At 48.3% G+C, this 13,273-nt stretch overlaps 1 protein-coding gene across 6 annotated transcripts in view; it reads left to right on the top strand.

Annotated features, from left to right (window-relative positions):
• Ppara (peroxisome proliferator activated receptor alpha) overlaps window positions 1–13,273 on the top strand; it is a 60,808-nt gene that overhangs the window by 6,293 nt on the left and 41,242 nt on the right. The window contains exon 1 of one of the 6 annotated variants that reach the window (XM_078052525.1): window positions 184–968. The exons of the other annotated variants lie outside the window; for them this stretch is intronic. The gene's annotated coding sequence lies outside the window, so the exon portion shown is untranslated. Of the gene's footprint in view, window positions 1–183; window positions 969–13,273 lie in introns of those variants that run through there. 6 annotated transcript variants of the gene reach the window in all.

Here is a 13,273-nt window from a genome sequence, read left to right as displayed (position 1 = left end):
GCCCGTGTCCAGAGGAGGGCTTCGGACAGGGAGAGGCACCGCCAGAGAAAGCGGTGGGGGCTTCTGAACGCAGCCAAAGCCCCTGTCCCTGGAGAGGGAGCTTGACTGGTGGAGTTAGGAGACCTCTGTAACCAGAGATGACAGGAAGGTGGGGAGGGAAGCAGAAAGCATTGTAGACGTGGGGTACAGGGATGCCCACTCAGGAGTCCAGGGGTGGAGGGCGGACCCATCACGGTGGTGGAGGAAGGGTAGGTAGCAAGCCCTGCTTGGAATGGCCAGGGAAGGATGTGAGTGTGGTCTGAGCTGGCGTGGGAACCCCAGGGGTCCCAGTTCCTGGCCAAGGGAATGGCAGCTGGAGTCAGGAGAAAGCTTTGCATGGACAGCTCTCCATCAAGAGTGGTGGCAGCTCTTCCAAAGTCCCTGGCTTTGAGTGTGGACAGAGTGAGGCTGTTGGCGGAGGCCAACGTAAGAAGAGAGAAACAGTGCGCCTTTCTTCCTCTCGGAGCTTCACCTGCTCTGTTCTCTGGGTGAATCCAACCAGGTTATCTTTTGGTGTCTGGGGCAGAAGTCTAAGTGAAGGTGAATATTTAACCACCCTCAAGGGCAGCTGATAATCTGAATAATAACAGAGGCACAGGCTTAGGGAACTAGGGCTTCAGAAAAAGAAGAGCACTCCTAAGAAGAGCACAGAAGCTAAGGATGCGAGGTCACCCGCTGGGAACAGATGCGTTTAAATGTGGGCTTTCTTAGCAGGAGAAGGCACTTTGTGAAAGGTATTTCAGAAAATCACCCCCATCATGTTGGGTTTGGTACCTACTCTACAAGAATGAAACGTCTGAAAGACAGGAGGGGAGTAAACACTCAGACCTCAGAGAAGGAGTTGGAAATACGAAGCTGCCGCCCTCGGTGTAACATGTCCACCCTCCAGTCACCCTGAGGGCCACCCCGTGTCCCACTGCCACCCAGAGGTGAGTTGCTGCGGGGCCAGGAAGCAGATGTGTACTTCCTGATTCTGCGTGCTCCTCAGGAAGACAGGCCGGAGGGCGTCCCCCTTCTTGCACACTGTTGTGTCCTCCCTGCCCCGGCCTGGCTGCCCCTCTGCCTCCCACAACACCCCTGCCCTTGGCTACTGCTCTGCTGGGCTCCAAGTCCATCACCCTCTGCCTTCAGGCGTCGCCGCCACCTTCCCCAGGACACTCCAACTCCTTGGGTCTGTCTGAGCTGCCCTGACCCTGGTGTCCCTTCCCTGGCTCAGTAACGGGCCCCAGCTGGGCTGGAGTGGGAGCCTCCGGGGCAGCACAAGGGACAGGATCCTTGCCACCTTCGGGGCTCTCAGACTCAGGTAGCGTTCTCAGCTGGCCTCACATGGGCTAGGTCCAGTGCCTTCCTGGGTCTTCCCACGCTACATCCAGGAGTCCCGTGGGGCACGTGCCCTGTGGCGCTCTGCATCTGTCTGCTTTGACATTGGTGCCTTTGCTCCACGGCTGTTTGCGAAGCTTGCCCGTCATTTATTCCCAAGTTCGTTCATTGCTTTGCGGGTGTTTTCTGGACGTCAACAGTGCCAGCGCTGTCCTAGGTGCTGGGGGAGCAGGGGGCTCTGCAGGACACGGTGAGTGCAGCGGGGCTGCCGGGAGGGGAAGTGGGGAAGCGCACGACCTGCAGCATGTGAAGAGCTGGACCAAGGGTCGCGGGAGTGGCCAGGAAGGCGCGCAGGATTTACAGGGATCCAGCGCAGCTCAGTACCTGTTTGTCCTCAAAATTTGGAATTGCTTCTCGCTAAAGGAATTAAGTTGAGGGAGAAGAAAGACATAAAATTCTCCAAGAATCTTCAGAACCCATTTTAATTCTTCTGATTATGATCTTAAAGGTATTAAATGCCCGGTTAAACCCCTCTTGACCCACATCGGTCAGCAGGATCTAATCTCTGGTGACCATTAACTCTCACATGACCCTGAGGGCCTGCATTCAGGAAACCACGTCACTTAGTCACAGCATCTGCCTCGCTGGGTCGCCCACAGGTCCAGTGTGAAAAGTCAGCAAGCCCATGTGGCCCTCGTGCTGTGTGTCTGCAGCTCCCAAGAGCCGAGGGCTGGCTTCCACCCGGTCGGGGCAGGGTGGGCTGCAGGCCTGGGCCTGGCACCCTTCAATGTGAAAGGCGTGAATGAGGTGAGGACTCCCTGCAGAGGCCAGCAGGAAGCCTGGTATGGAGGCCTTCTCGTGCAGGCTTTGCCTGCCAGGGTGGAGGAGACCCCGGGGCCACAAACCCTGTCACGTGAGGTGGGAGCAAGCTGGCCTCCTGATGTCCTGGACACACAGCCCAGTCACCTGCTCTGAGGTGTGTGGTGTGGGGGGGCCTTCCATAGCAAGCTCTCACTTTGTAGGAGACTCCCTGGAAACCAGGCAGCAGAGGGGAGGCATTTGGCTTTGTTCTTATATTTGATTTATTGAGATGAAATTTGCATACAGTCAAATCCTTCCTCTTTATACACAATTTCATGAGGTTTGAAAAGCCCATCTGGCCCCGGCCCCTTGCTGCCTGTTAGCCAAGGGTTGTGCTCAGCTTCTAGGGGCCAGCATGTTCCCCGGCTGTGGCTCCCTCCTCGGCCAGAGTCAGTGGCGTGCGAGTGCCCTGGCTTCCTTCGCCCTACCCCCCTTTGCCTGGTCACTCCCGCCACCCCTTCTGCCAGCAAAGGTTGTCAGCTGCTAAGAGCTCAGGGGAGTCTACTGGGCCCACCCCAAGAATCTAGACTAGTGTCCCCTCTCGGGGCTGCCTGTGTCAGCCTCCCAGGCCCCATACACAGTGCCACAAAGCAGACCAGTGCACTCACGCTGCCTCCGGAAGGTTCTTACAGAAAAGTAGGCATCGTAGTTCTCACTATGGTTTCTTACCTGTTACATTATTACAGTGCTAAACAAACACTAGTTTTACTGTCTTTAAAAAAGTTTCCCTGTGTGTTTACAACTCATAGCCAGAGATGGTTTTCATATGCTGACAAAAAATTTAAAAGTTACAGGACAAGTGTGATTGTTCTCATGGGTTATTAAAATTACTTTGCACCATTTCAGCTTACATGACCCTTCTGTGGTCTTACACTACCACGTGCGTCAAGGCTTTCTAGTAACGGCAATAGCACAAAACTGACCGAGCAGGTGAGAGAAGCCTCATGAATCAGTAGAAACAACAGATGATAGAAACAGACTCCCGTGACTCTCAGCATTAGACTTACAAGACATAAACTTTGACCTTCTTCCTGTGTTCAAAAAGGTGGAAGACAAAATTGATCATTTTGATAGTGCATTAGAAATAACATTCCCAAAAAGGACATTGATTTGAAAGTAACCATTTTTAGTTGCAAACCTAAAAGATACACAAAGTGAAATTACATACTCTATAGATAGCCATAACAGCAGAATAGACACCACCGAAGAAAGAATTGGTGAATGATAAGATAGATCAGAAAAAAGTAGCCAAAGTGAAGCACGAAGAGATGAAGGACTAGAAATGCAAAGGATGTAGTGAGTGTAACTGAGCCTGGTGGTGGGTGAATGGTGAGTGATGAGGAAAGACATGTTGCAAGTCCAAGAAGCCTAGAGAACCCCAAGCAGGATTTACATGTATATGTTTACACCACAGTAAAACTCCTGAAGAAATAAAGACAAAACGTTATCTTAAAAGAAGCTAAGAGGAAAGAAGCAAAGACATTACCTTCACAGAAGGAGCATCGGAGCTAACCCCTGAGCCAGACAATGAAGGCCCCAGAGCAGCTTTGATGGTTGGAACTGGACCGTCCCCAAAGGCTCGTGTGTTGAAGGACGGGTGTCCCCCTGCTGTAGTATGGGAAGGTGGTGGAAGCTGTAGGAGCTGGGCCTCGTTGGAAGGGGTGAGTCACAGGCTGTGCCTCTGAAGGGCGCCTTGTCCCCTAGCCCCCTTGTCCTTTTGCTCCCCGTCTGCCGTGAGGGAGCAGCTGTGTTCTACCAACCACTTCCCGCCATGGCTCTGCCTCGGTTCCAATGCAGAGCACTTCGGCCAGTCAAACACGGACTGAAACCTCTGAAACCACCAGCCAAAATAAGTTGATTTCTCAGATATTTTCATCACAGTGAGAGCTGACTAACAAGATCTTGAAAAGAATCTTCTGTGTGCTGCAAGTTGGGAATAGGAATAGGTTAGTGTAATCCAGCATTGAAATTACAAAATGCTTCACGATAAAATGTGTGAATCATGTTCACTGAAATCTACAAAATTCTGTTGAGAGAAATTTTAAAAGACCTTAATAAAGAGTGAGATATAACAATCCTCTTAAATCAGAAGACTCAGAAGTCCTTCTCAGGATGCCCTACAGACTCAGTACAGTCAAAAGCAGATCGCAAAATGCCCAATTGTGGAATTTGACAAGCTAGTTCTGAACTCTACAGAAATACAAAGGGCCTGTGGTGACTAAGACAACTTTGAAAAGGATCAACATAGCTGGACATGTAGACCACCTGATTTCAAGAATTATTATAGAGCCACAGGAATCAAGACAATATGGCACCATTGATAAGAAAAAAGTCAGATGGATGGAACAGAACAAGAAGTCCAGAAATGGACCCATGCCTATGTGGACCATCGATGTCAGGTCAGGTGCCAAGTCTTTTCTGCGGGGAAAAGGCCATTTTTCTGCCAACAGCGCTGTAACAATTAGATGACCATATGCAGAAGAAGGAACCTCAACCCTCAGCTCATACCACATGCCAAATAGTATTTATTGTTAATATAATATGATATTATCACATATTATTGTGTTATTGAAATGGGTCCTAGATGTAATTTTAAGATTTAAAACCATAGAAATTCCAGAAGAAAGCATAGGGAAAAGTCATAGGGATTTGGAGTTTGCCAAAGATTTTTTAAAATATGATTCAAAAAGCATGAACCATAAAAGAAAAAATTATTATTATAAAATTATAAACTTTTTCGTATCAAAAGATATGTAAGAAAATGAAGAGTCAAGCCACAGGCTCAAAGAAAATATTTACAAAATGTATATCTAAAGAAAGATGGATCTGGAATATACAGAGAGCTCTTATAATCCAGTAAGAAAACAACAAACAACCCAATTAAAAATGGAGAAAATCTTTGAAGTAGCTCATCAATAAAGGGCACGTTTAAATGGATGGCAAGTAAGCAGATAAAAAAGGACATTAGTGAAATGTAAATTAATAGTAGTAGATATCACTGTTAATAAAGATATCACTATAGGCTCCCTGCAGCAGCTGAAACTCAGCATACTGACCACATATGTTAGGACATGGAACAGAACTCACGTATGCTGCTGATGGGAATGCAGCAGCCACTTTGGAATACATGTTGGCAAACAATACCAGTTATATTATCATCAAGCATGTTGTATACCTGAAAAACTCCATCCTGTATGATCTCACAACTGTATGATATTATAGAAAAGGCAAAATCATGAAGCCTGTAAAAAGATCAGTAGTTGCCAGGGGCTCAGGGTTGGGGGTGGGTAATTGAGTAGGTGGAGCGCAGGGCATTTTTAGGGCAGTAGGACGACTCTGTAGTATACTATAATGGTGATAATTGCTGTTCTATACATTTGCCAAAACCTGTGGAATGTACACCCACAAAGAATGAACAGTAATGAGAATTATGGACTTTAGCTAATAATATATCAGCATTGGCTCACCAGTGGTAACAAATGTACCTCACCCACGCCAGATGTTGACAATAGGGAAACTATGGAGGGGGTGAAACTCTGTGCACTTGCTTCTTAATTTCTCTCTAAAGCTTAAACTACTATATAATAACAGTCTACTAATTAAAACTAAATTAAATATGTATATCATGTACCTAGATATAAATTTTAAAATAGATGCAAGACTTCTACTCAGAATTCTGATTATATTATTGGGAGAAGTTAAATATAGCTCCAGTAAACAGATGGATGTACCATGTTCATGGAAGGGACACTCAGTATTGGAAAGGAGTCAGTTAACTCTTTAGAAGAGCCTTGTTTGCTATGTAAGGATACTGACATCCGACACCAAGCCTGCAAATGTGTCCTGACTGTGTTTAATGGGACAATGTAGACTCCACAGAGCTTGTTACAGACATTACAGACATTCTAGGTGACTAGGAGCCCCCACATGCTCTCCTTTTAGGTGGTTTCAGGATGCACTTTAGGAACTTCATAGCAGAGAATCCCACATGGTTTGTAAATAGCTGGCTTCTGTTGGCTTGGTGTTCTTAACACTTTAAAGTTGTATTTATCCTTATTTCTTTAGAGAAGAGTTTGTCCTACGATCAGCTCTGTTCCCCAAACACTGGCTGTGTCCCCTGGGTAAGCTCCTTTCATAGGCTCATTGCTAAAATGAGTTTTTTATAAGAGAGGAACAATGTCCAGAATATAGCACCAGTGTTCCACTAGCTCATTAAGTTTTAGTGAACACCTGCCTGTGTAGGGCGGAGGGGACAGAGGAGAGCTCTGCTCAAGGCACAGCTCAGTGCCTATGACCTACGACCTGAGTTGTGGCGAGGTAGAGGTGGATGTGGTCCTTCACCCCAGGGGGTCCAGGAGGCTCTCAAAGAAGAGATGCTTGAGCTCTGCTCAAATGTGTGAGTGTAGGGTGGGGTACTTCAGGTGGAAAGAACAGGACGGAGGATGGAGGCTGGGGAACGTGAGGTGGGTCTGGAAAATGCTGAGTAGTTTATTTTGGTCAGAGTACAGGGTTTGCAGAGGGAAGTGAAGAGAAGATGCGCTCACTTGGATCAAACGTCATCAAATGTTTAGAGAGCTCCTTCCCTGTGCCAGGCTCCACTCTTAAGCACTAGGGATACATCAGTGAGCCCCATGCGCAAAATCTCTGTTCTCAGAGAGGAAGCCAGATCGTCTTCAAGGTGGCTGAGTTTGTGACTTGGTGTGTTAGAAGCTGCCAGGTGCAGCGGGAAGGGCAAGCACAGAGCAGATATGGGTGGGGTGAGGACCCCGGGCTGGGCAGGTGGACCTCAGGGAGGAGGAAGGACTGCTGGGCAGAGGGAGACCCGGTGTCCTGGCAGAGCAGCAGCAGCTGGGCCAGTGAGGAGCAGCAAGGAAGTGTGACTGGAGGAATGTCCGGGGTGGGAGGACATGAGGTCCCAAGAGAAGATGGCATCAGGTCCCTGGAAGCCTGCTTTGCGCTCTGTGTATGAGCAGACCAGGGCTTCTGAGTGGGGCTGGGACAGCTCCAATTTAGCCGGTAAGAGGCTCCCTCTGGCAGGTCAGGGCCAAGGGCAGAGCTGTAGGTCACTTACAAGGCTAAAGGAGCTGACAAAGCCTGGAGAGTCAGCCCAGCAGCGAGGGGCTTGTGTATGAGAAGGTGCTCCACCACGCGGGCAGGGAGAACTTGACCTTGGACCTGAGTTACTGCTGGTACCATTAAAGCAGTTTCTACATTCTATTTTGAAAAGGGAGTGTGGCCCCTTTAAAAAATGTGACCATGTGGCCTTGAGTGGTACCTGCCCCTGGTCTCTTCCCTACCTGCAAACCCAGTACCTGGGAGGAGGCTGCTCAGTGAGTCCCTCAGCAGGGGTGGGGGCAAGTCAGGGCTCTCCCTCAGGACCATGAACCCAGTAGGAACGGGGCCCTGCACCCTGAGGGAGGTAGAGAGTGGGCAGAGGCTGTGGCTGGAGCTGGGTGGGAGCAGGTGACCCCTGAGCCAAGGTGCCCCTGAGGGACATTGAAAAGGGAAATAATCACTCAGAACAAATAGCAAACAAGAAAACCCGATTGCAAGTGACGGGAAACAGCAGCTCTGTGAAGACATAAGAGACAAGCTTGCATCAGGGCGTGTCGGGCCCAGTCTGCGGGCAGCTGTGCGGTCTGGACATTCCCGCTTGCCGGCAGGGCAGGGGCGCAGGGTGGCTGCAGGAAGCCCTCACTTCCACAGTTCCCAGCATGCTCTGGTGTTTGGCCCAGGCAGTCCCATCATCAGTGACCCCAGAAAGACTACTGTGCCTGGAGAATAGACCCTTAGCAGGTTCCCTGTTTCTCTTATTTTTATGCAGAACTTTGATTAATAGCAGAAAGTTCCATTTTTAAGAACAGCTTGCTTCTGTCCCCTTGGTGTTCCCTAAATTGAACTGTCCCAGTTTCCTTAGGAAAGGGCTGGTCCTGCACTCAGCTGTGGAAGGAGGCCCCAGTGACTGGCATTTGCTAAATGTTCAGGTGACATGGAACAGCTTCCAGCGATGTCATCAGGGGGACGCCACCTTCTTTCTGCCCTCTCAGTTGGAGAAGGCCAGAACAGTCACACTGTGGGTTTCTTGTATTTGCCACGTGGGACACAAGGTGCCTCCGGCGACAGGTTCCCCTGATGTGGATTCTCATACCCACCTGCCACCGTGAGGGGCTCCTACTGGTCGGCATTAAAGCAGCTTCTGCCTCCTCCATTAACAGGCAGAGAGTTGGAGACGGCCATCATCCCAGAAGACAAAGAGGAGCCGTGGGAATGGGCCGGAGGGAGGGGAAATGGCAGCAAACGCACCCAGCCCCCCGCTGGACTCCAAACGGGGGTGGGGGGAACACCCTTGGGGGTGCTGTTGGGTTCGCTTGCCAGACGTGAATTTGAACCCTAGATTTGAGGTCAGAGTCTCCCTGAGGGGACTGAAATCTGCGCGTGCTCTGGTGTGTCAGCGGGTGTTGGCAACCACAGCTCCTGTGCAGGGTGGGACCACCGCTCACCCTCAGACCCTGGGTTCCCACGTCCACTGTGGCAGCAGATGGTGAAATGGTGAGGTCAGGGCCAGGCGGGGTCTGCACTGTGGCTGGGACCCTGGGGTTGGGAGTGTCCACAGCTCCTTTCCTTTACTACCAAGTCGCCGGCCAGGGCGGCACACCTAGGTGGCTTCTGCTTTAGGGCTGTTACGATCAATTCGTGCCCCAGTGTTGTGTTTCAGTGGCTCTGTTGAGATGTACCCTACATGACTACACAGCACAGATTTAAAACGTGCTATTCCGTGTGTCTCAGGGGCTCACAGTGCTGTGTTGATGTCACACAATCTAGTTTCAGAAGATTTTTGTCAGCCCTGAAGGAAACCCTGAGCCATTTGTAATCCTGTCCAGGGTCTCCAGCGCCCCCTGCTGCCAGCCCCAGGCAAGCTCGGATCCCCTTCCCATGTCCTCTCCTCCTGGGGACACTTGGTGAAAATGCTGTCAGACAGGAGGTGGGTGAGGGCCTTCCTCCACCTAGAGCCGAGTCTCTGAGGATGGCCGAGCTGGGCATGGCCTCCGTGGTTCATTGCTTATTGAAGGGATATTCCAGTCTTTCAACCGTTTGTCAGCTGGTGGACGTTTGGCTCTGACTTCTGGGCTGTCGCGAATACCGTGGCTGTGGCACAGGCTCACGGGTCTGTGTGGGTGTATGTTTACATTTCTCTTGGAGTGGAACTGCTGGGTCACCGGATAACTGTGTTTAATTGTTTGATAACCTCCAAATCGTTTTCCAAGAGGCTGCCCATTTCACTCACATGGGCAGTGTGAGGGGCCTGACCCGCACCCCTTCCACCGACCCTTGTTTTATTTGTTCTTGTTGTTGGAACTAGGGATTGAACCCACTGTGCTTTACCATTGAGTCACATCCCAGCCCTTTTTTAAAAAAAAAAATATATCTTTTTTTAGAGACAGGGTCTTGCTGAGTTGCTGATGTCCGAGCTGTGCTTTCCTCTCTCGTTCATGCCCTTGGCTTGCAGGCAGGTTTTCATTGAATGTGAGTTTTCGTTTCTCTGGGGTGACTGCCTGGGAGTGCAGTAGCCAGCCGACTGCCCAGTCCGTTTTCTGAGAGGCTGCCTCACTGGCGTCCGGAGGGCCTGTCCTGTCCCACGTTCCTTCCTGCCCACACTCAGATGAGAGCAGGAGGAAGGTTCTGGCGTCACTTAGCCCTGCGCTGTACTGGTCTCTTAGACCTTCTGCAGGCTGACTTACTGTCGGGTGACAGTTGGATGTCAGAGGGAACTGTCAGGGCCAGTTAGGATCATCAGGTTCGCCTGCTGTACGGTCCACTTATATTGGCTAGTCCCTTGAGTTCTGTACTTTAGAGAATAATCTCTTCAATAGCCTACTGGTGTTCTTCCTTCCTATTTTGTTGGTCTTTCAGTAATTCTAACATTAATGTCAGAACTATAAAAACTATTTTACATGAAGACTTGATAGTATGAGATTCTCCAAGATTCAAAATGAACAGGTTTGGGGATGAATCCCAAGGCTGAGTTAAAAGAGGGATTTGAGTATTTGTGAGGAGAACAGGGTCCATCACGCCCTTGGGTCTATATATGAGGACCTGTGTCAGGCTCTCAGGTACATGCCCAAAGAGCTGTATGAGAATCTCAAGCCAGGTGTGTTGGCGCATGCCTATAATCCCAGCACCTGGGGAGGTGGAGACAAGAGGATGGCAAGGTGGAGGCCACCCTCAGTGACTTAGCATGACCCTATCTCAAAAGAAATCTAAAGGGCTGGAGATGTAGTTCAATGGCTAGTGGCCCTTGGTTCAATACCCAGAACCCCTCAAACTCAGGTGTATGCCCAAGAAGGTTTATTAGGATCTTTAAGGAGTGAATAAATTGTTAAAATATAAATTAATAGCTAATTTGCCTTGCAAATCTGAACCATATTAAAGGAGGTTATAAGATACTCCTGTTTAACACAAGGGAACATGGATGTTGAGAGATTGAGAGACCCTGGTTGTGACCTGGTAAGCTGCCTCTCCTCTATGTGTGAGGATATTGAGTTCTGCCAAACGTGGTGGTGCACCCCTCAACCCCAGCTCCTCGGGAGGCTGAGGCAGGAGGATCACAAAGCTCAAGACCAGCCTGGGCAGCTGAGTAACTCTCTGTCTCAAGGTAAAATGGGCTGGGGATGTGCTGGAGCCCTTGGCTGGCATGTGTGGCCTCCGTTCAGTCCCTGGCACTGAGGTCGGGGGATACTGGCTCCCTCATTCAGGGTGGAAGAAACCAAGAGTCAAGACTCCAGACCATCAGGGAGCAGTCCCTTCCAGGATGCTGGGCATCCGCAGAGATGGCACCCACAGCTGGGAGAGAGAAGAGGATCCTGGCTGCAGCGCAGGGAGGAGCCACCCAGGCAAAGCTTGGCAGAGTCCCTTTTGAGGAGATAAAACTGGGAGCCAGAAGGGACCAACTTGTCTAGAGTGTCCCTGTCAAAGTGCAGGAGGAGAAAGCTGTGCAGCGAGGGATCCAGAGAGCTGCCAGGGGACTTTTGGATGCATGTGAACAGAAGTGCTTGAGGCCGGGAAAAGAACCGTCTGAGAGGGTCAGAGGGAATGGTGCCCAACCCTCGCTCTGGGCCAGGAACAGTGCCTGGTGCTCACACAGGACTGGGAGCAATGCCTGTTCCACCCACCAGCACTGAAGCCCTTGCACTTCAGCGGGAATCAGAGCCCTGAGAAGATCCTGCCCCAGCAGGGGGATGATCACACTGGACCACACAACCATGGTCCTGCCTAATGCATCTCAAAAGTAAGGCACAAGAGGATCAGAAGTTTTCCAAGCAATTTCACTGCAGCTTTTAACCAAGCTCAAGAATATTTATAGGAATACAAAGCTATCCAGCACTGAACAAGGTAAAATGAAAATATCTGGTGTCAATCAAAGATCGCTAGACATATGAAGGAGCAGGAAGAGAGGATCCATCATGAGAAAGAAAATCCATGAATTGAAACTGACCCAGAATGAAGTACCAGGTTTAGCAGACAAGTGCATTACAGTAGCTATGATTGTATCTCAGAGGCTCCCAAGGCTAAGTGGAGACATGGAAGATATAACAGAAGATGCAAATCAAAATCCACAATGAAAACTGCAGTGTCCAAGATTAAAATACACTGCAGAGGACTAATGGCAGATTAGGCATTGCAGAAGAAAAACAGTGAACTTGAGGCATAGGAATAAGAACTATTTAAAATGAAGCACAGAGAGAAAAAATGATTTTTAAAAAAGAAAACATTATCAGTTAACTGTGGAATAGCTTTAAGCAACTTAATGTATGTATAATTGAAGACCCTGGGGGAAAAAAGACGAGTGATACAAAAAAAACTTGGAAGAAATAGTGGGGTCAACTCATTAGAAAGATTTAACGGTCATCAGAGTCTATGCATCTAATAGCAGAGCTTTAACTAGCAGAGCTAGAACTACAAGGAGAACTGGGCCAACACACAAGAATACTCAGATTCATAGAACAAACACAGATCAGCCTATAAAATAACATTATCAACCAACTTGATCTTATTGACAACAATAGCAGGATATATATTATTTTTTCATTGCATACAGAAAATTTATCAATATAGACCATAATCTGAGTTGTAAAATAGGTTTCAATAAATTTAGAAAGTGATATGTTACCTATATGCCCAAAATGAACTCAATCCCTACCTCACACCAGATAGCAAATATTAACTACAAATAGATCATAGATCTAAATGTAAAATCTAAAACTATAGAACGTCTAGAAGAAAACGGGAGAAAATCTTTGTGACCCAGGGTTAGCAAAGACGTCACAGATATGGCACCAATATCCCCATTCATAAAAGACAAAAATAGTAAGTTGGACTTTATCAAAAGGGAAACTTGCTCTTCAAAAGATAATTCTAGGAAAATAAAAAGTAACAGATTGGGACTAAGTCCTTGGAAAACATATACTCGATAAAGGAATTATAACCAGAATACGGAAAGAACTGTCAAACTCTCCTGAAAGGAAATAAATGACCTGGCTTTAAAAACTGGCCAAAGATTTGAACAGACCTGACACCAGAGGAGACAGAATTCCCAGCCTGACTCTCATGAGAGCAGTGAATTTTAAAAGCTTGCTTCTACCCATAAAAGTAGATGTTATCATGTTGATGAATGCTTGCTTATGTAAGTGGAAAGAGTTTAAAGCTGGCTTATCTAAAAGGCAAACTAATCTGTCGTGAAGCAGACCAGAGGGGTGGACATGGAAGGACAAGAGGGGACCGTTCTTGATTGCGATGGTGGTTTCCTGGATGTGAACTTATGTCAAAACTTATCCAATTTGTACTCTTTAAATATGCACAAATTTTGTTTGCCAGTTATATGCCAATTAATGAGGGAGTGACAGGAACTGGGGGTTGAATTCAGGATCTCACACATGCTAGGCAAGCTGTCTACCACTGAGCTACATGTTTAGCCCTTTTAAGTTTTTTAAATCTTACTTTGAGACAGGACTTAGTTAAGTTGATGACATTGGCCTTGAACTTGTGATCCTCCTGC

This window comes from Ictidomys tridecemlineatus, chromosome 6 (assembly GCF_052094955.1).
Source record: "Ictidomys tridecemlineatus isolate mIctTri1 chromosome 6, mIctTri1.hap1, whole genome shotgun sequence".
Taxonomy (NCBI): Eukaryota; Metazoa; Chordata; class Mammalia; order Rodentia; family Sciuridae; genus Ictidomys; species Ictidomys tridecemlineatus.
Note: the sequence above shows the minus strand (reverse complement) of the source record. Positions and strands in the feature narration are given on the sequence as shown.